General features: G+C 47.4%; 1 protein-coding gene across 2 annotated transcripts in view; it reads left to right on the forward strand.

Moving 5' to 3' along the window:
- The first annotated feature begins 271 nt into the window (after nt 1-271).
- NMNAT3 (nicotinamide nucleotide adenylyltransferase 3) overlaps nt 272-25,403 on the forward strand; it is a 146,589-nt gene continuing 121,457 nt past the window's right edge. For both annotated transcript variants that reach the window (XM_055412813.2, XM_055412822.2), the window contains exon 1: nt 272-404. The gene's annotated coding sequence lies outside the window, so the exon portion shown is untranslated. The remainder of the gene's footprint in view (nt 405-25,403) is intronic.

Consider the following 25,403-nt stretch of genomic DNA (forward strand, 5'->3'; position numbering starts at 1 on the left):
TGGGGGCAGGAGTGGGAGAGTGGGGCGAGTGAGCGTGGTTTCTAGGGAGGGGGCGGGGCCTGGGAACCCGGCCTCCTTTAGGGCCCGCCCCCAGTGAGGAAGTAGCGCGCCGGCGGTTTCTCTCTGACTCCGCCCACCTCGGAGAGCCGGAGTAGCGCAAGGTCAAGTTCACCTTAGACCCTCCCTCTCACCCCGGCGCGGGGGCGGGGCGGGCAGGTCAGGGGCTGACCCCGCCACCCCCGCGGGAAGGACGTTTCAGGCGCGGGCCTGGCGCGGTCCCCGCCGGGCCTTCGGTGCAGGGCTGTTCGCGGGCGAGGAGCCCCGGTTCGGCGCCTCCGGGCCCCTAGCTCCCTGGAGTCCCCGGAGGCTCGCCGAGTGCCTCTGCGGAGCCCCGCGACGCGCAGGTAAGCGCAGCCAGGGCCGGGCCCGTTCAGCCCCCCTTCAGCCCGGCTAGCGGCCGCCGACACCTGGCCGGCGCCGGAGCGACAGGTGGAGGCGCGGCGCGGAGCCCGGTAGCCCATCCGGGTCGGGTGGACGCTAAAGCGCCTCCTGTCTACCTCTGGCGCCGCCCATTCTAGCCACAGCATTATCAACCTAACGCCAGCGCCCCTGTGGCTCAAACCCGAGCCTACCTTCAGCACTCGTGCACTCAACAAATACAAATAAGGTTTCACCAAACCCTGCCTGCCGCTGGGCTCCGTGCTGGCGGTGTAGTGCGAGCCAACGATCGTGGTGCCCGCCCCCGTGGAGCTTGCAGTCTGGTGGGAGAGGCCCACAGCAAATAGATAATCACCACACGTGAGTGTAAAAGTTAAAACTGTGAAAGATCGGTGAAGACAGTACGTGCAGAGTGCTGGCAGAGCAGGTAGCCGATGGTCCCTATCTATAAAAAGTACCGGGAGCTCACTCTTCAGTATGAATGTAAGGGTTCCAAAGCGGAGAACCACAGAGCAAGCACACTTATTGGAAGGGACTGTGACTTCTTTGAGAAAAGGAAGGTCTGGGGGCTTGGCCCACTGAGACCTGGAAGAAAAGCAAGTTCTTTAACTTTATCCTCTGTAAAATGGGACTGTTCCTCCCCATTAGCGATTGGGACGTTGCATATAAATGATTTAGTGGTATTCAAACGTGCAGTAAGTGAGGTAAAGGTGAAGATGTTTAGGTGGAACAAGGCATTGACTTGGGCAGAACACAGTGTGCTGCCTTCAGGCAAACGCACTTCCCCTCTCCTGGAGTCCTGTTTCCTTGTCTGAGTAGAATCTCTCAAACAGCTTCGTCTCTGAAATGATGACTGCTTAAGTCCCTCATTCTTGAAATATTTAACTGGTGCCCACTCCGCACTGGTCTTGCCCTCCTGGAGCCCACGTTGGGTGAGTCAGGTGAAGAATACTGACAGTCCCAGCCTGGTGAGCGTGGTGCTCTGGGAGCAGAGCCTGACCCTCTGGCCTTGCCAGTGAACACCCTTCTACTCCCTACCAGGGCCGAGTATGCATTTCCCAGAAAGCCTCAGTTGCCGCTGCCAGCTCTGCGAGCCCCCGAGAATACAAAGCTCATACTCCTCAACTGAGCGTTGACTTTACCATTTTCATTGGTGGCATTACCCCTTCATGAGATGGCAACCCTGCTGATCCCTTGCTGGACCCTCAGGGATTTAGGAGCGCACTGGGGGCTTCAGAAGACACCTGGCTGTTGACTGCTTGGTATATTTTATTGTCTTGGATGATGCCAATTCCTTCTTTGGCTCTGTTTATACTGTTGGTGTAGGCTGAGGATTTGCCCCATGAAAACAGGCCAGAAAGCCCAGAGAGTGGACAACACAGTTGAGAGAGACGTCTGGCATGGTTTGTGAATAGGTATTAAAAACAACAGAAGGTTGCTGGGGGAAAGGGGAGGAGGGAGGGCAGGCTCTGGGCAGCCACTATGTTTCCCCTCACAGACTGTAGCAGTACCACTTGTGGAGAGCAAAAGGGGAGTGCTGGGTTAGACAGTCACATACCTGGGTTCAGATTATTTGTTACTGCCTAGCCAGTACTATTGCCTGGAAAATCCCATGGATGGAGGAGCCTGGTAGGCTGCAGTCTGTGGGGTCGCTAGAGGTCGGACATGACTGAGCAACTTCACTTTCACTTTTCACTTTCATACATTGGAGAAGGAAATGGCAACCCACTCCAGTGTTCTTGCCTGGAGAATCCCAGGGACCGGGGAGCCTGGTGGGCTGCCATCTGTGGGGTCACACAGAGTCGGACACAACTGAAGTGACTTAGCAGCAGCAGCAGCTCTGTGTCTGACCCTGGGCAGGTCACTTATTGTCTGATTGTGGGAGCTTAAGACAACGTTTGATATCTAGTTGGCACCGAAGAAATGTAACCTCCCTCCTTCTTCCCCTAAATAAACTAAAAGAGCGGTAGTAATAGTGCTTACTTCAGGGCATTATTATGGGGATTTAATGTACCTAAAATATATAGATCAGAGTCTGACATGTAGAAGTTACTGCTGCCATTGCAATTGTTATTCTTTATTCTGGGCAAAAATTGATAAAACAAGATGGGAGGTTGGTTCTGAGGAACTGTGCGGAGTGATTATTGGAGAAGTTGGGTTATCTGTTGCAGTGGTTTTACCAGAAAGCGTCAGCCCTGGCAGCAGAAAGGGGTGTTCTGTGTGATAAAGGGCCTTTTGGGCAGCCAGGCTGTCAGAAGACTCTAGCCAAAGAAAAGAGCAAAAGCATGGGGGTGGGGGAGAAGGTGGGGTAGTAGAGTTGAAAGAGACCTAATGTTGTCTTGTTTGGGTTGTCTCTAGCCCACAGCTGGATGTGGGTCCCCGGTGAGGGGCTGCCCCTGCTCCTTGCTGGCCCCTGCTCTCCTATGGATATGGTAATTGCCTGAGACTGGTTGGTCCAGGAGCTGTGGAAAGAAAATCCAATTCTGTAAGCTCTGTACCCTGCAGAGTACTGGGCCCATAATGAGTGAATGAATGAAGAAACCTAAACCTGCAGGGCAAATTTCCCAGTGTGTTTAAGTGTGCTGTTAAAGGAGTATGAAGATAGGGAGAGATAGCTAATGTTTTTAGGCCCTTGCTAAGGGCCATTTTCATGTATGTTGCAACTTAATGGTGAACACTGCAGCTTTGGAGTCAGATGAAATTGCTGGTGTGATCTCACACGCATCACAGAAGCTCTTTAAAGTGCACTTTTGCATCTGTAACATGGTACTCATTGCCCCTTATTCACAGGACATTCAGTGATGCTTATATATAAGTATGTGGCTTGCGGTCTGCAGTGCACAGGCTTCCCAGGAGATGCAAGAGACATGGGTTTGATCCCTGGGTTGGGAGGATACACACACACACACACACACACACACACACACATACATCCTCATCCTCATCATGCAGCACGAGGTATCGGAAGCACTCAGTCAATAATAGCTGCAGTTATTATTACTATCTTGATAACTGAAAGTAATATTATTATTATCTTGATAATCCTCCCAGTGATCTCCACTGTGAAGGCAAACAGAAGGCCACAGACACAGACGGGTGGCATTGATTCTGAGCTCAGTCCCGTCTGGAAGCAGAGGCTCTGTGCAGTCTGGGCAGACACTAACCAGACAGCTTTATGTGCATTTCATTTATTACTTAAAGCACTTGACTATGTGAAATCTTAAAAGGAAAAAGAATTGCAAAATGATAATTTATGTGCCTTTCAAGTTCAGGTATTTTATCATCGAGATAAATCTTCCATGCATCTATGTTAAACCACTTTGGGCTGTCGAAGCTTTTAAATAAAGTGGCTCGTCCTGACCAGTGTCAGTCTTTGCTCATTTATCATAGTTCCCTGATAGACAGATAGATCCCACTTTGCGGGGCAGGCTTCAGGACAGCAGCTCCTGCCCCACTGTTTTAGACATGCAGTTCTGCATGGTGTGTTTAACAAACCACAGTGGACTCATGATCCCTTCATCACTGTCTCACTTACGTACTCATAGACCCACAGCACCAATCTTGGAACTAGGAATAGAAAGGCATTCTGTGGTCAGTGCAAATTTGGGGAAGTCAGCTCCAGGGGAATCTCAGGTTCCCAGTGATGGGTTTGGGGGTGAAAATGCCTTGGATGAAGGTGGCAGCATCTTCTAGAAGTCAGGGCTGTCTGCCCTTCCTATCCAGAAGTCCCATCTCTGGGTCTGATCAATCCTGCTGGATAAAGGTCTGATCTGCATCTCTGTGCCTCCCTGCTGCCCCTGCCTCTGGCCAGAGCTTCCCTGAAAGCCAGAACCCCTGCCGCACATGCAGGAGCACATCCTGCTTAAGGAAGCCTTTCTGAATCGACCCTGCGTTCCCATGGCCCCCGTGGGCACCTCTGCTCGGTATTGCTTCTCCAGCTACTCTGTGGGCTGTGAGCACTTCCACAGCTACTGAACTGAGCATCCCTGGTACCCAGCACCTATCTTGCTCATTGTTCTCTCTCCTGTCCCGCGCTCCCCACCCCGCCCCCACTATTCATTCTTCAGGCAGCGTCCTGGGGATTAGAATGCTGAGACAAAGTGACACAGCCTCCACCCTCATGCGGCCCAAAGACATCATGAGACAGATTATTGATGAAGACAGTATTGAGCACATGACCACACATATATTGTCAAATTTTATACTGAATTTACTGCCTTGAAGGAGAAGCCTAGCATGCCAGGAGAAGCATAAGGTGGGATAGATATAGAAATGTATCAGTATACATCGAGGAGGCCCATAAATGTTAGTTGGGGGCTTATACTCAATTATTTATATATCTTTGAAGACTATTCGATAGTATAGAATTTTTCTATAAATTCTGGCAAATAGTATATTTTATGTGACCAGGATAATCTTATAAGAATGTGTACTTTAAAAATCATTGTGCTTTGGCTTTAGAATGGGAGAATAATGCTAGTGGCTCCAGTTTACTTAAACCCTAGGGCCCCCAGGCCACGGACTGGTACTGGTCCATGCTGCACAGCAGGACTGAGCAGTGGCTGGCCTGTTAGGAACCAGGCTGCACAGCAGGAGGTGAGTGGCAGGCAAGGGAAGCTTCATCTATATTTACAGCTGCTCCCGTCACTCACATTACTGCCTGAGCTCCACCTCCTGTCAGATCAGCAGCAGCATATAATAAATAAAATGTGCCTGAATCATCCTGAAACCACCCCACCCCCCAGTCCATGGAAAACTTGTCTTCCATGAAATTGGTCCCTGGTGCTAACTGCTGACTTAACCCTTTACAGTTACAGAGCCCTCCCTTGGATGTTGTCTTGCTGGATGCGCTAGTTCTCAGTATCACACGTCTTATACTGGGTGGTGGCAGCTCATGGACGTCCAGCTTGCCTCATGGCAGACCAAGCACAGTGGGCATCGAAGCCCCGTGCCTTCAGTGCCATAGGGTCCACTGAGAGCCTGTTTTTCCCTCCTTCTTTGATACCTCTGGTCACCAGGCTGAGGTTCCAGCATAGATTTTATGACGTTGCGTCTAGAGACCTGCGATTTGAGGGGAAAGGACACAGCTGACTGCTCTTGTCCAGGTCGGGAGGGGCACCTGTCTGCATGCAGCAGAGGGTGGGTGGGTGGGTGAGCTAGCAGCGACCTGCTCCTGCAGAGCCCTGCCACCCCAGTGTGGTCCCTCTTGAGGAACCAGGGTCCTCTCCAGAGGGGCACCACACCTGCCTTGAGCCCAGTCAGTCCCTCTGAGAATCAGGAGAAAATCATACTAGAAGTCCAGCTTTAAGTAAGAAATGATCCAAACAGCCCCAGGAAACGTTCCCTCGCCACGACTGAATGTTATTAGAGAGTTACTTTATTTGTTTGGCCAGTGCTGATGGCAAAATACATCTTCGATCCCCACCTGTCTCAGAGGTGGACCTTATTACGAGAGATTAGCAGCTGTCTTCCCCAAAGCAAGAGAAGGCAAGCTGAAATCGCAGTGCAGAAATTGAGCACCAGTCTTGGTGGGGTTGGGGTTGACTGCTGTATTCTCAGGGTACAGCTCTAATAGGATTGTAATCGCGTGTCTCTGAGCCATGGAGAAAAGAAGTGACTCTGGAAATCTGCCTTCCATAAGGCTGAGACACAATGATGGTATTTATGCCTCTCGGAAGTGCATGTTAAGTGGTAGGTATTTATGAAAAGGGTTCTAAGGAGTATACATGCCCATCAGTCATCCCGGAACTTTTTAGAGCCCCTAAGATGGTTTTAAATTAGAGCCTACCTTCCTTCCTGCCTTCCCCCTTCCATCAGCAAACTGCCCTCTCCTTGCTTCCTGTTATAAGAATGAACTGTCAAGGCAGGACGCAGCCCAGGTAGGAGCGTGGGAACCGGCTTGCAGAATTAACACATTCAAGGCAGACATGCAAGGGGTAAGCACGTTGGTTCCGATCCTTCCCACCCAGTCACAGCATTGGGAAGAGAGGAGTGTGGAGCATGACTGACCAACAAGATCAGCCTAATTGCTCCTTAACCACCGCCACCAGCTGCTCTGCTGTCAGCCAGTCTGCTTGCTGAAAAGGGTTGGCAGTTGAGGGGGAACGAATAATGAAGACTAGTGATGCAAACTAAGCCAAATTTGGGCTCAGTCAGTGGCATATGGGAGAGAATGAATGTCAGTGTCAGTCAGGGAATCCCACCAGGTCAGGGAAGGAGGAAGCTTCGAAAGGCTAGAAGTTTCTCTGTGAGCAGGTGATCATTAAAGCAGAATGCCTGTTACATGAATTAGTGTGTAGGCGTCTACCTTGAAATCATTGCTGACTTTCAAATGTTCATTTTAAAGATCAGAAATTGCTGTTTATTACTCGAACCCTATACTTAGTTTCAAAGACTGCTCTGCTTTTTATTTCTCCCATCTGGCCTCCCTTTGAAACTTTTATGATAGTATCGGTCCGTCTTGTGTTAATATTTTTTTGTGTGAGATAAGGGATGCCAGTGTTGCCCAGTTTATATTTTATGACTAATCCAAGGACTGTAGATGATAAAAGTAGAGGGGCTGCCTGTTTCACATGTCACTGAATTGCTACACTTTGGCTTCTGGAATTCTGTCTTAAGAAAATAATTGAAAAATGGAAAATACCACTATATAAAGATGTATCATTATTTATAATGGTAAAAACTTAGAAGTGACTTACTCTACAGTATAAGAGGATAGTCAAGTTTCAGAAGACCAGGTTGGTGGAATATTTAAAAATAGGAACTGTTATATGAAAGATGTATTCAAGAAAATAGTCTAGGGACTTCTGTGGTGCTGCAGTGGCTGAGACTCTGCACTCCCAGTGCAGGGTCCAGGTTCAGTCTCTGCTCAGCCAACGCCACAACTGAGACCTACTGCAACCAAATAAATATTTTTAAAAAATAGTCTGTAAGGGGTGCCTTGAAGAGGACAAGGCTTGCAGTGGAACAGTGGAACAATTGATAACTTTTTCTCATATTTTAAACTTTCTATTTTTTATTACTCCTCTAACAATTTTAAATTCTAAAACAAGCCAAATTAAATAATGATCTTTATGCTAATTGCCATTTGAAGTTCACTGCCTTCGTGGCCTTCAGTTCAGTTCAGTTCAGTCTCTCAGTCGTGACTGACTCTTTGCGACCCCATGAATCACAGCACGCCAGGCCTCCCTGTCCATCACCAACTCCTGGAGTTCACTCAAACTCATGTCCATCAAGTCGGTGATGCCATCCAACCATCTCATTCTCTGTTGTCCCCCTCTCCTCCTGCCACCAATCCCACCCATCATCAGAGTCTTTTCCAGTGAGTCAACTCTTCACATGAGGTGGCCAAAGAATTGGAGTTTCAGCTTTAGCATCAGTCCTTCCAGTGAACACCCAGGACTGATCTCTTTTAGAATGGACTGGGTTTTTAATATGCTATCTAGGTTGGTCATAACTTTCCTTCCAAGGAGTAAGCATCTTTTAATTTCATGGCTGCAATCAGCATCCACAGTGATTTTGGAACTCAAAAAAATGAAGTCTGACGCTTTTTCCACTGTTTCCCCATCTATTTCCCATGAAGTGATGGGACCAGATGCCATGATCTTAGTTTTCTGAATGTTGAGTTCAAGCCAACTTTTTCACTCTCCTCTTTCACTTTCATCAAGAGGTTTTTTAGTTCCTCTTCACTTTCTGCCATAAGGGTGATGTCATCTGCATATCTGACGTTATTGATATGGACTGGTTGAATCTCCTTGCAGTCCAAGGGACTCTCAAGAGTCTTCTCCAACACCACAGTTCAAAAGCATCAATTCTTCGGTGATCAGCTTTCTTCACAGTCCAACTCTCACATCCATACATGACCACTGGAAAAACCATAGCCTTGACTAGACAGACCTTGGTTGGCAAAGTAATGTCTCTGCTTTTTAATATGCTGTCTAGGTTGGTCATAACTTTCCTGATTAAATCTTTCACTCAACAATTTTTAAGGCCAGGTTTGGCTCCCTGCCTCCGTGGTTCTGGTTGAGGCACATCCTCTTGGTCCACTGGCCGAGTGACCCAGAGATGTGCTAACTCTGGCCATGTAGACAGATTTTCTGGGTTTTTTCAAGTTAGAGGAAGTCCTGGCCCCTCCCTGCCCTGCAGCCTCTCACTCTTCTATAATTATTTCTCTTCCCTGTTCCCCACCTAGTCCCCAGTGGTGGGGTGGGGATCGGTGGTTTGGGTTTGCAACCTTTGGAGGGCTCATTGGTATAGTGTCAGCGAACTCTGTCCACGGCACACACACACTCATTCACACACACACGCACACACACAGACGCTCACTGACACACACATGCACACTCACACACACACACACACACTCTCACTCACTCCCTACATTAGTTACCACCGTAACTGGTAACCCACATCACTCCGGCTTCTTGTCCTGCTCAGGTCTTGGTATCCTGTATCTCGGGGCCTGGATTTTACATTCTTGATGTCAACTCTCCCTGGGTCAGCCCTTTCCCTGTATCTTCTGCTGCTTAGTGCTACAGCAGTTCTTGAACTCAACTGGCCATACACTGGGAAATCATGACATGTGTCCTTATTTGAGACAAAGATTTGAGTTTGCATGGCTTATTTGGGAGGAGATTCCCAAATAAAGAAGGGAAATAAGGAAGTAGAGGAATGGGCCAGAGCAGCGCACATCGAGCAGGTCACCAGCGTGAGCCACTGGAGTGTAAACCTACTAGGAATCTCTAGCAGCCAGTAGGGAGCATCCCTCCCAGAATTAACCTCTCCTGGGGATTGGCAGCTGCGTATGTATATATCTCACTGTGATCCATCATTGGTTGAACATTACTCCTATGGGGAGTGACTTCTCTGGGACTTCCAGCAGCCTCAAACACCAGGTAAAGCACCAGGGTAAAGGGACATCTATGCTGACACTGCTAAACGATGAGTCCGGAGAGTTCAGGGCACAGTTCAGACAGTGTCTGCTGGACATTCTTCCCTAAACACCATGAGAATGATCAGTGCACTAAACTGAAAATAACCAAATCCATGGAACTTCCCTGGTGGTCCAGTGGTTAATCTGCCTTCCAATGCCAGGAGCGAAGGTTCAATCCCTGGTTGGGGAACTTAAATCCCACATGCTGCACCATGTGGCCAAAAATAAAAACCAAATCCATAGTTCTGTGCTGAATCAGACACCCACTTAGACTAAATTGAAGACTACATTAAGGATAACCAACCCTCAAAGTTTATGAAAAATCATACAACGAAAACTTTAAGTAAGAATACTACTATCATATTTTCCCCTGTACGTTGGGCTCGACTTCCAATATTGGATTTGTCACAGAACATAAGTATTCTGCAGCCATGCACTTTGAGACCCAACACTTTAAAAGAGGGCTTGAGTATATAATAAGATTTATCTTTATTGTGGCAATGTTCCCCCTCTTCTGCTGTAGCTAGATTTTTTTCCTGTTATTTCTCAAGTACACTGCTGCTGCTGCTGAGTTGCTTCAGTCGTATCCAACTCTGTGCGACCCCATAGACGGCAGCCCACCAGGCTCCTCCGTCCATGGGATTTTCCAGGCAAGAGTACTGGAGTGGGGTGCCATTGCCTTCTCCCTCAGTACACTAGGATGATGCTAAAAGAAAAAAATCATTGGGAGAAAACATTGAACCTCATTTGTATCAACTCATAATTAAATTATATCTCCAGTGTCATGTCTTAATACTGGATTCACCATCCCGACACTAATACCAGAGGATGGGAGAGAATTTCTGTAGTTATGGCTTTAGACGCTGTGATAAATGTTTTGTAGTCATTGCCTCTATATAGAAACACTCCATCTCCAATTAAAGATTTAGTAAGCTCTTCATCAAAATATCTGTTAACAGTTGAGGCGCACACTGCGGTTGTGCTGACATTTCAACTTAATTCACTCTATAGTTTAACTCCCATTCCATTTTATATGCCTGTTTCATTTTTCTATGCATGGAGGAGGAATAATGGCAGAAATTTGGGCACATATTGCAGATTCTAGAAACATTTCCATGTATTTATTATTATTGTCTATTGGCATATTTGTCGCTACAAATGAAGGCCTTTCTCCAGGAGATGATTTAAAATTGTTCATGTAGCAAGCTCAGTAGGATTTAGTAGTTAAATCTCATATGCTTTGACTTATGGGCATTTTGGTGTTTGCATAAGGATTCAAGATCCTGGTGTTTAAGAGAAATGAGGCCTTTTCCCTTTAAGGTATGGTTTTGATATATATTCCGTAAACACTGAGATGGTGAATGCTTGGTGCTTGCACCTTATTCCCGTGTCTTGAGTACACAACATACATCATTCCCTGATACCCGAATCTGCATCCTTGTCCTCAAAGTGCTCCCTGCAGCCCCTCCAGCTCATTGGTACTGGCTCCCTAGATGAGGCCTATGGGCTCCCCGTGCCATGGCCCACCTTTTCATTGTGCTTGGCCCTGCCATTGCTGTGAATGATCAACAAAGGAATCTTTCACAGTCTCTGTACAAAAAAAAAAAAGAAAATAAGAATTCCAGAGGCAGTTGGTTCCCTTATCTTGTACTTTTTCAGCCACCTCTTTGTTGTGCAGATGGCAGTCATCCAATGTGTTAATGTTTGTCTCATTTTTCCCTTTTATTATATGCATTTTGATTTTTCTCTTTCTTCCTTTTTTCCCCTCTCATGTTGCTCAGAAGATAAAGCAGAGAGCCCCAAATTATTTGCTATTTGGTCTCATCAAGTTTAGTTGCAGTGCTTTGTGCTGATGGGAATGTGTTGATGATGAATGCTGGTGAGCTTTTCCTTTCTTCCCCCACCTCTTCAGGAAAAGCTCTCCTCTAGAGAGGTCACAAGTGACCTCTGTGTTGCCAAATCTTCCAAAACTTTCTCAGTCTGTCTGGAGCAACAGTTGACACCTCTGGCCATGCCCACCTCTTCAACTTTTCCTTTGTGCATTTTCTTCCTTCTTCCCTGATGATGATTCTTTGACTTCTAGCTGCTCCCTTTCCTCCACTGATGTTTTCAGTGGGGGCGTCCCCAGGCCTCCCCTCTTGACTTCCCTTAGACTCCACATGGATGACTTCATCCTCACCCCTGGTTTTTAATGACCACCTTTACCTGGTGGCTCAGATGGTAAAGCGTCTGCCTGCAATGTGAGAGACCTGGGTTCGAGACCTGGGTTTGATCCCTGGGACTGGAAGATCCCCTGGAGAAGGCAATGGCAACCCACTCCAGTACTCTTGCCTGGAAAATCCCACGGATGGAGAAGCCTGATAGGCTACAGTCCATGGGGTCACAAAGAGTCGGACACAACTAAACGACTTCACTTACCAGAACACCCTCTGCATCCTCAGCTCCATCGTAGCTCCTCTCTGGAGCCCAGACCTTGGTACCCAGCAGCCTGCCAAAGGGTGCCTCTTGTGGCCCCCACGAGCATCCACAGTCACATGTTTCATTTGTTTAGACTATTCTTACTTTCACAGGGCCAACTAAATACTTGTCCCTGGGGTGGTTTCTTCTCCCTCCATGGGGTTATAGGTAAACTGTTCTAAGTGTGTCAGAAAGCTTCCATCTTGGAAAATCAAGTGTAAGACAAAGGCACAGACCAAGGACTGCTTCTCAAAACTCAAAGGACTGCAAAGAAAACAGGTATTTGCTTATGGTCTCTACAATTCTGGGGGTTGACTGGGTTTAGTGAAGCAAGTCTCACCTTAGGGGTCTCATCCAGGGGCAGTTAGTTGGTGGCTGGGGCTGGAGCTATCTCAGTGGCCCTCTCACTCAGGGCCTGGCAGCTGGGACCTGGTTCCTCCCTGAAGGAAAGCTGGGTTCTAAGAACAGGCATCCCAAGAGGACCAGGCAGAAGCTCCATCACCTGTCATAACACACCCTCAGAAGTCTCAGAGCGTCATTTCTTCTGTATTTATCCACCTACCCAGCTGCAGAGGGACAGAACAGAGGTAGGAGGCATGTCGGTTTCACATTGTAACTGTACTGGAAATGTACCTAGCTACAGTCCCCAGACATGTCTATCCCTTTGAGAACTACCCTAAATGGTACAGCAGCTTTACCTTTTATTTAAAAAAAATTTTGGAATAGGTAACATATTTACATGATTGGAAAGTTAAGAAAAATAAATAAATATAAACGTACACAATGAAATGGTCTTTCTCATCCCATATTCCACACCCCTGCCCCTCCATAGACAGCCACTACCTTGTAGCTCCTTCCATCCTGGACTTGCCTGCCTCCTCTCACCGGACTGTGGACTCCTGTGGGTCATGAACTGTAGCCATTGTCACTCATCCCCACACTGCCTGGCACGGGGAGCTCTGTGTCCACAGCGTGCAGAGGAGGCCTGTGCCAAGGAGCAGGGAAGAAGGAAGAGCAGGGTAAGGTGACTGAGTATAGGTTTCTGGGTGGCCTGTGGTCCACCTTCTCTAATTTCATTTGGAGCTGTATCTCTTAAAGGGAGTTACCACCTGAGGCCTACGTGGGTCCTCTCTCCCATCTGTCACTGAAACTGGATCCTGGTCCCACCCTGTCCTCCCTGGCTTCATGGGTATACCCCAGGAGGCTTGGGTTCAAAGCCTAGTTTTTCTGCTGTGTCCCAGTTCAGCCAAGGACCACTCTCTGGCAGCTTGTCTTGTCCAAAAACAGCACCAGCAGGGGTTGCTGGGGGAGGTGCAGTCGTAAGATACCATTGATGAGTTGCTGTCCTGATGAACATCCAGGAAAAGAAAACTCCTGCTTGAGGAAGGATCCTTAAATCATGTAGTTTCACTCTTTCTCTACCAAGAAATATATTCCCTAAGGAACATCAGTTGTTTTTGTTAAATTACGGAGGCCAGTCTCTAACCCCCATGAGGAAAACTGACAGTTGTGCAAGTTGTTTTAAAAAAGGCTCTCTGAGAATGTTGAAGATCCTTATCTGTTATAAGGAAAAAAACTTCACTCAGAGTAAGTCAAGCAAAACCAGAAATATGATTATTAGAATAAAAAAAAGTTTCAGTGTATCAGGTACAGCTGGATCCAGGTGCTCAGATGATGGACTGGGAACTGTACCTCCTCTTATCTTCCAGCAGTTCCTACCACTGTGCTGGCTTCACTCTCTAAGACAGTGACAGTGGCAGCTCCAGACTTTATATGGAGTTTACAGCTCCTGATTTCAGTGTTCATATTGAGAAGGGGCTCTGATTTGCCCTGTAGTTAAAGTTTTCTGGCCATCTTGATTGCATGACCTTCCAGAATCGTATTAGTGGTAGCAGAGCAGTTTCCAAAACAAAGAGATGCCAGACCCACACATACAGTGGCCCATGGCAGGTGGGGATTCAAATTTCAGACTGTGAGGAGCACCTGAATTGCTGGTGGTAGGCCTAGGAGTTAGTTAGAAAAAAACCCTTTTGTACTGATGTCTCTATTTTTGTAGATATTTGATTTTGGGGGGAGGGGTAATAAAAAGTGCTTTTTAAAAGAAATGCAGTATAAAAAATAAGAGCAGTTTTTTTCTGCCTTGGTTTGGGAATTCTCAACAAAAAGGCCTACACATCCCTGTATCTTTATTGTCTGATTTTCTCACTCTCATTTTCTTTTCATTGTGTAAAGAAACCTTAATCCTTACTCTGCTCTAAGCTAGAGATTGGGATGGGGGAAACATATAATATTTGACTTTAGATTTGTGGGGTGTGCTAGGAGGGGCCTGGGGGTAAGGCAGCCAGGTGCTCTTTTAAGTCCATATCTCCATGGTTCCCAGGACAAAAGGCTTGGAAAATTCCAGCCAGAGGAAAGAAGGAGTCTATGCTGTCTCCTTCTGGTGGTCAGTACTAGAGCCTCGATTAGTGTGGACAGAGCAGGTAAGAGTTTCATGGAGTCCTGGACTTCCCCACATATCTTGCTGGGGAAAGGTTGAGATCTTCAGACAGCCACAGACTGGCTGCTATAAGAAATATTAGAGACCATTTAGGTGGCCTTTTTCATTTTGTGGGTGGGGAAACTGAAGTCAGAGGGGTTACATGACTTGCCCAAGGTCACACTGTGAATTAGCAGGAGCTGAATCTGGTACCACTTAAAAGCTACATAACCTTGAGTAAGCCCCATTACCTCTTTGAGTTTCAGTCTCCCTCACCTGTTGTGGAGGACAGAATAATAGCCTCCCAAAGTGTCCACATCCCAATCCCTGTGATTGGATTTGAAACCTGTGGTTAGGTTTGGTTACATGGCAGAAGGGAATTAAGTTGCCGACGAAATTAATGTTGCTAATCAGCTGACCCTAAATTTATCTGGGATCATCCAGATGGGCACCATGTAATCATATGAGTTTTTATAAATGAAACAGCAAGGCAGGAGAGGCAGTTAGAGTGATGCAGTGTGAGGAAGATTCAGCCGGCCTTCCCTGGCTAGGAAGATAGAAGGGGCATGAGGCAAGGAATACAGTGGCCTCTGGAAGCTGGAAAAGGCAAGGAACGCATTCTCAGATTTTCCTGGTGATCCAGTGGTTAAGAATTCTCCTGCTAATGCAGGAGACGTGGGTTCGATCCCTGGTCCGGGAAGATTCCACATGCCGTAGGGCAATGAAGCCCATGGGCTGCAACTCCTGAGCCCGAGCTCTTGAGTCTGTGAGCTGCAACTACTGAAGCCCTTGTGCCTAGAGCCCATGCTCTGCAACGAGAAGCCACCACAATGAGAAGCCCATGCACCACAACAAAGAATAGCTCCTGCTCCCTGAAACCAGAGAAAGCCCTCACTTAGAGGAAGACCCAGTGCAGCCAAGAATAAACCAACGAACAAAATTATTTTGAAAACCTCCCTTGTTTGGGACTTCCCTTCCAATGGTTAAGACTCTGCACTTCCATTGCAGGGAGCATGGGTTTAAAACCCCGGTCTGGGAACTAAGTTCTTGCATGCCATGTGGCATGGCCAAAAAAAAAAGGAAAAGAAACAGATTCTCCCTTGAAGCCTCCAGAAAGGAATGCAATCCTGCCAACACCTTGATTTTACTTGTGTGAGACCCCTTTTGGACTTTTGACTTTCAGAACTAGGAGATAATAAAATGTATGTTGTTTTCAGTCACTGAGTAAAGGAGGGGAGGTTATCATGTCTTTCTCAAAAGATTGGAGTGTGGAGTCAGGGAGATAATGTCCAAAAATTACACAGCAAACCCCTGGATTGTAGTAGATGCTTAATAAACAGTGTTGATGGTGAGCAGTGGTGGTGGTGGACAGTGGTGATCATTAACACAGATTAAAGGGAGAGGAGCTGATGACAGGTGCTTCTGAAGATCCACGGTTGCTGCCTTGATGAGGTGTGAGGTTCAGAACTAGCAGGAAGCAGGTAGGAAACACCAGATGGCCCAGGTCGGTGGCCAGAGGTCCCATGCAGGGAACCCTTCTGCTCTAATAGTCCACACAGCCTTCCTCCCCCAACTCTTCAGGGCTTACATCTGGCAGCTCCATCCTACATGGGAGACATGGGAGCTGGGAAGGGCTGGCCCTGGGATCTCCCATCAGGCAAGCCCCTGCTTTAGAGATCTGTGGCATGTGGGCCACTCTCTTCCTGGACCCCGCTCAGCCTCATACCTTTGGCTGCCCTGTAGCCTTAAGGGTGATCACTGCCACCCCTGGTGGTGGCCACAGAATCTCAGGGAGCTTGTTACGGCCCAGGCAGTGTGCCAGGCACTCCACAGCAGAGCCTGTGTCACTGTCTCCTCCAATCTCCATGACCGTCCTCTGAGAGGCCAGCCTCATGTTCCATGTTACAGAGGAGCAAACGGAGGCTCCAGAAGTGCAGGCCACCTGCTCAAGGTCAAACAGCTTATCAGTGGCAGAGCTGGGCCTACAGCTGGTTTCCTCTGACCAGATCCAGCCTCCTGAACAAGACTGGTCACTGGGTGGGAGAAGGCTGACTGGAGAGGCTTGGGAGCACTGTGTTTGTATGCAGTGGCACTGTGAGGATGAGGTCCCACCGAGTCTCCAGAAAGGGCCCTCCCACCCTTCTGGGAATGCCAGAGCCCTCTGGTGGGAAGGGGTGAGCACATTTGCTTCCCGGGGGCCTCATAAGGGCATTCACATCTGCTCTGTCTCTCTCCGGGTCATCTAAGCTGTATCAATATTTTATCTCCTCAAAAGACATATGCTGACATTTGGACTGTTAGATGACACTGAGGAATTTTTGTTGATTGTTGTTAATTTTGTCAGGTGTAATCGTGGTAGTATGAATAGGTAAGAAAGTGGCCATGCTTTAAAGTGTCCTGTGTTTTTAAAGTATTCAGAGGTGGCATGTCACGGTGTTTATAGTATGTGTACTTTAATGTACTTCAAGAGGAAAAAAAGGTGAAGTAAATGTGGAAATGTGTTAATGAGCGTACAGAGACAGCTGTTTTGCAGTTCATTACGTCATTTCTTCTACTTTTCTCTATGATGTGATTTTTTATAGTAAAAAGTTGTTTTTTCTTTTTTTAAAGTCATTTGCTGATGCCTTAGGACACACTTTGTCTTAGGCTGAATTAGACATAGCCCTGTACCGAAGGAAATGACAACCCACTCCGGTATTCGTGCCTGGAGAATTCCTTGGACAGAGGAGCCGGTAGGGTTACAGTCCACAGGGTCACAAGGGACTTAGCACTGTCCTCCGGAAATCCACAAATAACTGACAGCAGGAGTGGGCGGAGCTTGGGAGCAGAGGTGGAGGCGCCTGCAGGCAGAGGGCGGGGCAGTCCCCGAGGGTCGGGCTCCCAGGGAAAAGTTCTGGCTGTCCTAGTTGTAGTTGCTCTTGCAGCGCTGTCTGTAGTCAGTCGGGATCTTTTTTTGATGGCTGACCGCAGGCAGAGTCCCTGCGGTGTGCGACTGTCCTCCCCCAGGCGGGCTGAATTGTCCTTCGTGGTGGCGTTACAGCTTTCATGTGTTATACTAGGAGGAAATGATTGTGTTGTTTTGTCCAACATTTTCTCACGGTACAGACACTTTAGACGAATTCATTTGTCGCTGCTGATTCCCAAGTACTTTTTTTGTTTGTTTGGCAAATTCTGTAATCTTTTGAGTTGCACATGAAAGTTCATTTTTCAAACTTAGCATTGGAAGAGATAATCAGATTCCCTGATCTCCCGTCAGCCTCCTCTTTGTTTCCATGTTTCCTTATCAAAATAGGCAGCCGGTGAAGAACAGCCCACAGAGTGTTTGTTCTTACCTTATCTTCTCAGTATTTCCAAGGACTTTGCCAAATCTGTAGAGCTGTGTTGAACATCTTTTAATACAGACATCACTGCCAACCAAGAGGCCAGCCTTGGCCAAGTACTGGTTTGGTTCTCTAAATACCATGTTATTCTTCCATGAGCACTCTGTTTCTTCCTTATGAGCCTTTGGATATAGGAACACAATATCGGTGACCTCTGAGTGGTAATTTCATAAATTCTGGGTGAAATGAATTGTATCAGATCAATATATCTGTAGACTCATCACATTTTCTGAGCTGCAGGGGACTCTAAGATGAATCTGGTACAGCTCTGTTGGTGGAGGAAACATTCATTTTAACTGCATAGTCAGTTCTCAATTAACATGGGTAATGGAGTGGAAGGAAGTCAGTGATAATCAAAAATCATGGTGAAAATAAAATTATAGTCAACAGTGGATTTTCTGGGGGCTGATTAACTGGTTTGTGAATTAATTGAGGTTAAGCCACAGTGGACCCCAGGATGTCATTGCCATGGTAATTGGTCAGCAGCTGCTCACCACCTGGCCTCCACCCACCCTTTCTGTCCCAGGGAGGAAAAGGGTTTCCTGGGGACTGGTCAAGCAGAGCTAGCTGACCTCATGAAGACACAGATTTCGGTCCTGGGAGTTAGATGAAGACTGCTTTTAGCGCTTGTTGCCCCACCCCTTGAGAAGTGGTTCTCAAACTTGAGCTGCATCAGGCTCACCTGGAGGGCTTGTGAAGTCCCAGATTGCTGGGCCCCAGTCCTGGTTTCTGACAGTAGATCTGGAGCGGGGCCTAAGAGTTTGCATGCCTCGCAAGTGCCCAGGTAATGTGATACCTGCCAGTCCAGGGAACTCACTTGGAGAACTGTGGCTTTCCAGACCATTCTGGTCCTCCCAGCTGCACATTAGAACCACTTGGGGAGCTTTATAAACCTACTTACGGCCGATTCAATTTAGCCAGTTATACAAGAGGCTGTGGAGATGGGACCCAGGCGAAGGTGACCTTAAAGCTCCAGGTGATCTGAATGTGCATCTAGGGTTGATGACCATCGCCCTCGGGAATGTAATGTTCTCCAGCATCTCAGTTATCTTCATACAAGTCTCGTAGTTTTCCCCCTTGTCTTTACTCCCTGTATATTTAATATTTCTTTAAATTTTTTTATGTAAATAAATTTATTTTAAAAGAAGACGATATACCCCCCTTCATGTAGGAAAATTAGTTTCACAGGCCAGCTGTGCCTGTTACATGCTTGTAATAGCAAACACATTAAAGAATGCTTAATATATGTTTGGCTTAGAATCATCTTGCACCCCATCACACTTTGGGAGTCTCTACTCTAGAACTATGCTTTTCACTCTTTTTTCATAAAGGTGATGGAATACAGTATTTCTGCCTTTCCTCCCCTCCCACTGGTCAGTCAAGGTTGTGCTAACTCTTGGCACATCTGGTCTTTTCCCCTCAGAGAGACAGGTTGGAATGCAAGTGAGTGTGACTTCATTACAGAACAACCTTGGTTAAGAGATAATCTTTACTTTTAAGAAACAAATTCACCCATGGGAAAAGAATCTAGATAAACTGTGGTGTGGCCAGAGAATGGAGTACTACTCGGTGATGAAAAGGAATGACTGATGGACACACCCCGTGGGTGACTCCCGGACGGAGTGCTGCATGAAAGCCAGACCCAGAGACAAGACACTGCAGTTTAGAACAGCAGTTGCTTGAGGGGAGGGGTACTGGGAGATTGAATAGGAAGGGGCATGAGAGGACTGTGTGGGCGGTAGGATGTTCTGGGTCTTGATAGGGGTTGGAGTTACATGGCTGCATGCATTTGTTACAGTTTATTGAATGGTACCCTCAAGATCTGTGCATTTCATTCTGTGTTCAAAAAACAGGGAAAAGAGTTAAACCAATAGTGAACTCTAATCAGTGATATCCTTGCTGCTGTTTTCAGGGAGAAGGGTACTGCTTTCTGTAGCTTACTTTGAAAGGCATCCAAAAGCTAAGCTGGATTGATGAATGGATGGACGGATAGATATATGACAAAACAAACGCAATAAAATATGAATGGTGGAGTCTAGGTAGGAGATATCCAGGTGTTCCTTTTTAAAGTCTTTTAACTTGACAGGATGTTTGAAAATTTTTCCAATAAAAGATTGAAGAAAATTTGACATATACATTCAGAATAGCAAACCAGCACTTCCCCCACATGTCTGAACTCTTCATCTGCCAGTGCAAGGACTCCCTCAGAAGACAGGCTAGAGGGTCAGAGGGGTGAGCCAGGTGTGGAAGGGTGGGGGGCCCTTAAGAGAGGCTGCTGCCCTAGGAGAGAGGCTTCCTGTGCTGGTGCCTCTGCAAGAGGAAAAAGTCAAGGACACTCCCTTCTTCCACCTATGCTGTGTCCTGGGTGTTCCCTGGGAGGGGCTGTGCAGAGGCTGTGTCAGATGTGACCTGCAAAGACCACCTGGACCCCGTCATAGAAAGCTGGTATGAATGGGTGAGGAGTAGAGGGCCTTCCTAGGCTCCTCCAGCCAGCCGAACTCCAGCACATGCTAGCCCAGGATCTCCCTGGGTAGCCCTGAACCCAGGGATGTGGCTGGGGGAGAGTGGGGGTACTGAGGCATGAGCTTCCCGTCATGGGGATCAGGCAGGTGCCGTGGTGGGCTGTCTAGGGGGCCCACAGCACTGACCAGGGACCTGAGGCATCTCCCTGGACTGTTGGGTCCTCCCCGCCCTCCGCACGCCCACACTGCACACCTGTGACACACCTCCACGGCACAACCCCACAAGACATCCGCAAGCTGGGAACAAAACCTGTAACATAGGAAACTGTGAGTCATCTAGTCTGCATCTTACCCAGAATACAGTTCAGGGGCCAGCCTCTCAGTAGCTCTGAGGATCTGTTCCTGAGAGATGGGGAGGAGGGAGGTCAGCATATCTGAGATTTTGGCGAAGGGTAGGTGTAATCAAGCACACATCTCAGTGGAAGGTTGCTGCTAAGTCACGAGGATCAGACGTCTTAGTTAACAGTTTTAGTGCCTTTCCAAGTATGGAAAGGTGCAAGAATGGAGTTGTACTGTCAGGCCACTCAGTATGGCTGTTCTCTTGTTCTCTGGACATCCCATGCCCGACCAGGGCCTGCTTCACCTACACTCTCCGCACTGGACTGACCTTCCTAGCTACTCATCCCCACCCTGACTAGTGATCATTCTTATCAAAAGGGGCTGTGAGTGGTGTGCTCCCCTCTGCTTGTTTCTCTGATAACCGATGAGCCAACCTGAAGTAATTCCCTCTATAACTGGCAACCTCCCCTTACCCTGGGAGCAAAGACTGCCTTGCGTCCTGCCTGCCAGGTGCTGTGTCACTCCAGGACTCCACTCCAGACTCGTATCCTTTAAACCATTGATGACTCTACTGCTGACTGCAGGCTTTCTTCTATCTGGAAGCTGAACAAGCCCAGGGCTTGTAGGCCTGCAGGGTGCGACCCAACAGGGGTTCATAAAAATTTCTCCTGAAAATATCTAACTCTGTGAAGTCCTGTTCTGCCAGGTTTTCCCAGAACACAGAGTGCATTCTTCCCGAACCCCTTTCAGGGTGTTTTGAAGACTGATGACTACAGTGGCTGAGGACTTCATTCTTGTAGAACCAGGTGGCGAGTGGCATTCTAAGTGGCACACCCCAACTGCAATCCCACCAGGCCCTCCACAGCACCCCCTCACTGCATACATCCCTGACAACATGATTTCCACCACACACAGTGTAGCATATCCCTTGTCACCTGCCCTTGACCTCCCCACATCCACCACATACCTCCTCATGAAACACCTCCCAGACCATCTGTCAAACCCCTCCCTGACCCCTTGCAACACACCTGCCCAACACAGCCACAGCATACTCCCCACTGTGCATGCACACACACACACATATACACACACCACCCTGCTGAGCTTTGAGTAGACGCCCCCTTCCCTTTGCTGTTGAGGGTACTGTATTCATTAACCTGCTCTCACCTTTCCTTACTCTCGCAAGGATCTTGAGATACACTGGAAGGAGAACAGTTTACTCCTGACGGAAGGATATACGACTGATGTCTAAAGGATGGTTAATATGTTGATTACATCTATTGTTTCCTGCAAAAATGAGTGAGCCCATCTTGAATAGCAGAGAGCCTGTGGCCTGGATGGAGGGGTAGTCTGGCCCCATCTTGGTTTCTCTACCTTCGCGGCAGCAGGGAGTAAAATGGCCCAGCCTTTGTGATCAGACATGAGCTTGTCCTGACTCTGTGTTTTGAGGTACCGCATCCTTGGATGAGCCCAAGCTTCAGAGTACCATCAGAAACAAGATGATAACACGTACTTCTCTGCATAGTGCTTGCAAAGATAAAAGATAAAACAGAAGACAGCTCAGTCACCAGGCACAGTATAGATGCTGACAAAATATGAGCTAGACCTAAAAAGTGCCCAGTACAGAGTACACTGAATAACTCTTAGCTGTGGCTGTGGTTCCTATTGATTATTGACCTAACATGATTGGGATGTATTATTGTCATCCACAAGGGTTGAAAATGTGGAGAGAGCAGAATTTAGAATTTCCGTGGCTACAATGACATGAACTTTTGCTTTGACCCCAAATGGCATTTTGAACATTTAAGTAGTTGCTTATCATTTTTTCCATGCCTTACCCCCAGCTCCAAAGCAGGGTCCGGGTCCTCTGTACCCTGAGCATAATCCCACAGGGAAGATGTTAGGAATCTGGGTGGTTGGCATGGTTTCTTGATGAGCAAGTCATCCCAATAATGAAACTGTGCAGCTCATCAGAGCTGGGCTTTAGAAACAAAGCACCTGCCAAAGCCACAAACCCATGGTTGTGTTCTCATTTACATGCTGCTCTGTCAATTAACGTTATATGCCAATTAAATGGGACATTAAGCTGCCAATAGGCGTGCAACGCTGCATGCTCGAATCCCCTCCGCACTCAGTCACCTGAATTACTCGCCTCCCATCCATTCTCCAGGCTCTTCCTCACCCACATCCCAACCCCAACGGAGACAAGCCATGCCCCTGTACTGGGTCTCCTGTGGAAGCGAGGTTCAGGACACCAATGAGTGTGGCTGGATACTTGTGGAGTTCTAATCAGAATATGACCAAACGTTTCAGTTGCTTGGATGGATCTGAGTTAGCGACAACCCCATGTTTAAAAATGCCTCCTAGAAGCAGAAAAGAAAGGAGCTAGTGCCTGAGAGCACAAGGGATCCCCCTGGTACCTAAAGCAGCAGATTTTCAAGGAGCTGTTCTGCTGCCAGCCCTGCTCTTCCTAGTGTTAGGTAAGCTGATCACAGTGCTCAAACAATTACACTCATCTCACACGCTAGTAAAGTCATGCTCAAAATCCTCCAAGCCAGGCTTCAACAGTACGTGAACCGTGAACTTCCAGATATTCAAGCTGGATTTAGAAAAGGCAAAGGAACCAGAGATCAAATTGCCAACATCCGTTGGATCATAGAAAAAGCAAGAGAGTTCCAGAAAAACATCTATTTCTGCTTTATTGACTATGCCAAAGCCTTTGACTGTGTGGATCACAATAAACTGTGGAAAATTCTGAAAGAGAATGGGAATACCAGACCACCTGACCTGCCTCTTGAGAAATCTGTATGCAGGTCAGGAAGCAATAGTTAGAACTTGACATGGAACAACAGACTGGTTCCAAATAGGAAAAGGAGTACGTCAAGGCTGCATATTGTCACCCTGCTTATTTAACTTCTATGCAGAGTACATCATGAGAAACGCTGGGCTGGAAGAAGCACAAGCTGGAATCAAGATTGCCGGGAGAAATATCAATAACCTCAGATATGCAGATGACACCACCCTTATGGCAGAAAGTAAAGAGGAATTAAAAAACCTCTTGATGAAAGTGAAAGAAGAGTGTGAAAAAGTTGGCTTGAAGCTCAACATTCAGAGAACGAAGATCATGGCATCTGGTCCCATCACTTCATGGGAAATAGATGGGGAAACAGTGGAAACAGTGACATACTTTATTTTGGGGGGCTCCAAAATCACTGCAGATAGTGACTGCAGCCATGAAATTAAAAGACGCTTACTCCTTGGAAGGAAAGTTATGACCAACCTAGACAGCATATTAAAAAGCAGAGACATTACTTTGCCAACAAAGGTCCATCTAGTCAAGGCTATGGTTTTTCCCGTGGTCATGTATGGATGTGAGAGTTGGACTATGAAGAAGGCTGATTGCTGAAGAATTGATGCTTTTGAACTGTGGTGCTGGAGAAGACTCTTGCGAGTCTCTTGGACTGCAAGGAGATACAACCAGTCCATCCTAAAGGAGATCAGTCCTGGGTGTTCATTGGAAGGACTGATGCTGAAGGTGAACCTCCAATACTTTGGCCACCTCATGCGAAGAACTGACTTTTTTGAAAAGACCCTGATGCTGGGAAAGATTGAAGGTTGGATGGCATCACTGACTCAGTGGACGTGAGTTTGAGTAAACTCTGGGTGTTCGTGATGGACAGGGAGGCCTGATCGTGCTGCAGTCCATGGGGGTCACAAAGAGTCAGGCACGACTGAGCCGAACTGAACTGATCACAGTGCACAAACGCACTTAATCCATGGAGCCTGGTCTGACACAGCCCACAAGCTAGCATTTCATTTTCAAACCCTTACTTTTATATTGCCATTGGCAACAGATATGGCAGTGCTTAATTCTTCCCTCCTTCTGTGGCTCGGGCACTTTAGTAATTTAAAAGCGCTTCTTTTCTTTCTTCATCTAGAGAAGTAAAAATAATTATAATAGAAGATGGGCAATTTGCAGCTACAATGCCAGGCTGATAATCAAAAACTTGTAAGTGGAAACATGAGCATATGTTTATCACTTCTTGAAATTAGGATGCAATTGAAAGGAGCTGTGGCCTCAAAAAGAGGGCATTATGGAAGGGAAAGCAGGCTGAGTTGTTTGTTGAAGACCTGCGTGCTAATGAGGTTTGTAAGTTGCTATTGCCCCTGGAGCGGTGAATAAAGGAAGGTGTCCCTGGGGGACTGCTTTGCTGCTCAGGAGACCCTCAGGTAATCACTTGTGGATAGATCATTCCATTTAAGTGTGTCTGGGCTCCCCAGCCACCACCATCAGGATCAAGTCCCACCTTGGCAACACAGAACACAAGGCCCTTGGCAACCAGGTCTTGGAGAACCCTGCCATTTCCCCCCTACACCACTCCATCGCCCTCCACCAGCCTTAGCTACTCTGTTGACCCTCTTACATCCCTGAATCTAGCAAGCGCCATGGCCTCCCACTTCCCCAGGTTTGCAAACACTGTTTTCCCAACTCAGTCCCCTACCTAACTCCTATTCATTCTTCAAAACCCCAAGCACCTATTACTTCCTCTTAGAACCTTTCTGTGTGCCTTTTGCACACTGTCAGCCTGCCTGGGATGGGAACCCTCTGCTTTGCACTCTGCCTCCCTCTGTTCCCATTTATGCCAATTCCAATACGCGTTTTGAACAACAGGTAGCTTGTCTGCCCCCCACCAGCACAGCCCTTACCCTTCTGTCTCCCCACTTCCTGACACTCTGCCTGACACATAGTAGATGTTTGCAGAATGAAGGGATTATTACTGACAGTGAAGGGATGTGAAACAATTTTAAAGTTTGTCTTTAAAACACAGTTATCCCATCGATGAAATAAATCCATAATGCATTCTGTAGCCAAGTGGGAGATTTGGGTCTTCTGTGTCCACATTCATTTTTGTGATGAA

The sequence above is a fragment of the Moschus berezovskii genome, chromosome 1, assembly GCF_049115385.1.
Source record: "Moschus berezovskii isolate FMDL1 chromosome 1, NW_MosBer_1.0, whole genome shotgun sequence".
NCBI lineage: Eukaryota > Metazoa > Chordata > Mammalia > Artiodactyla > Moschidae > Moschus > Moschus berezovskii.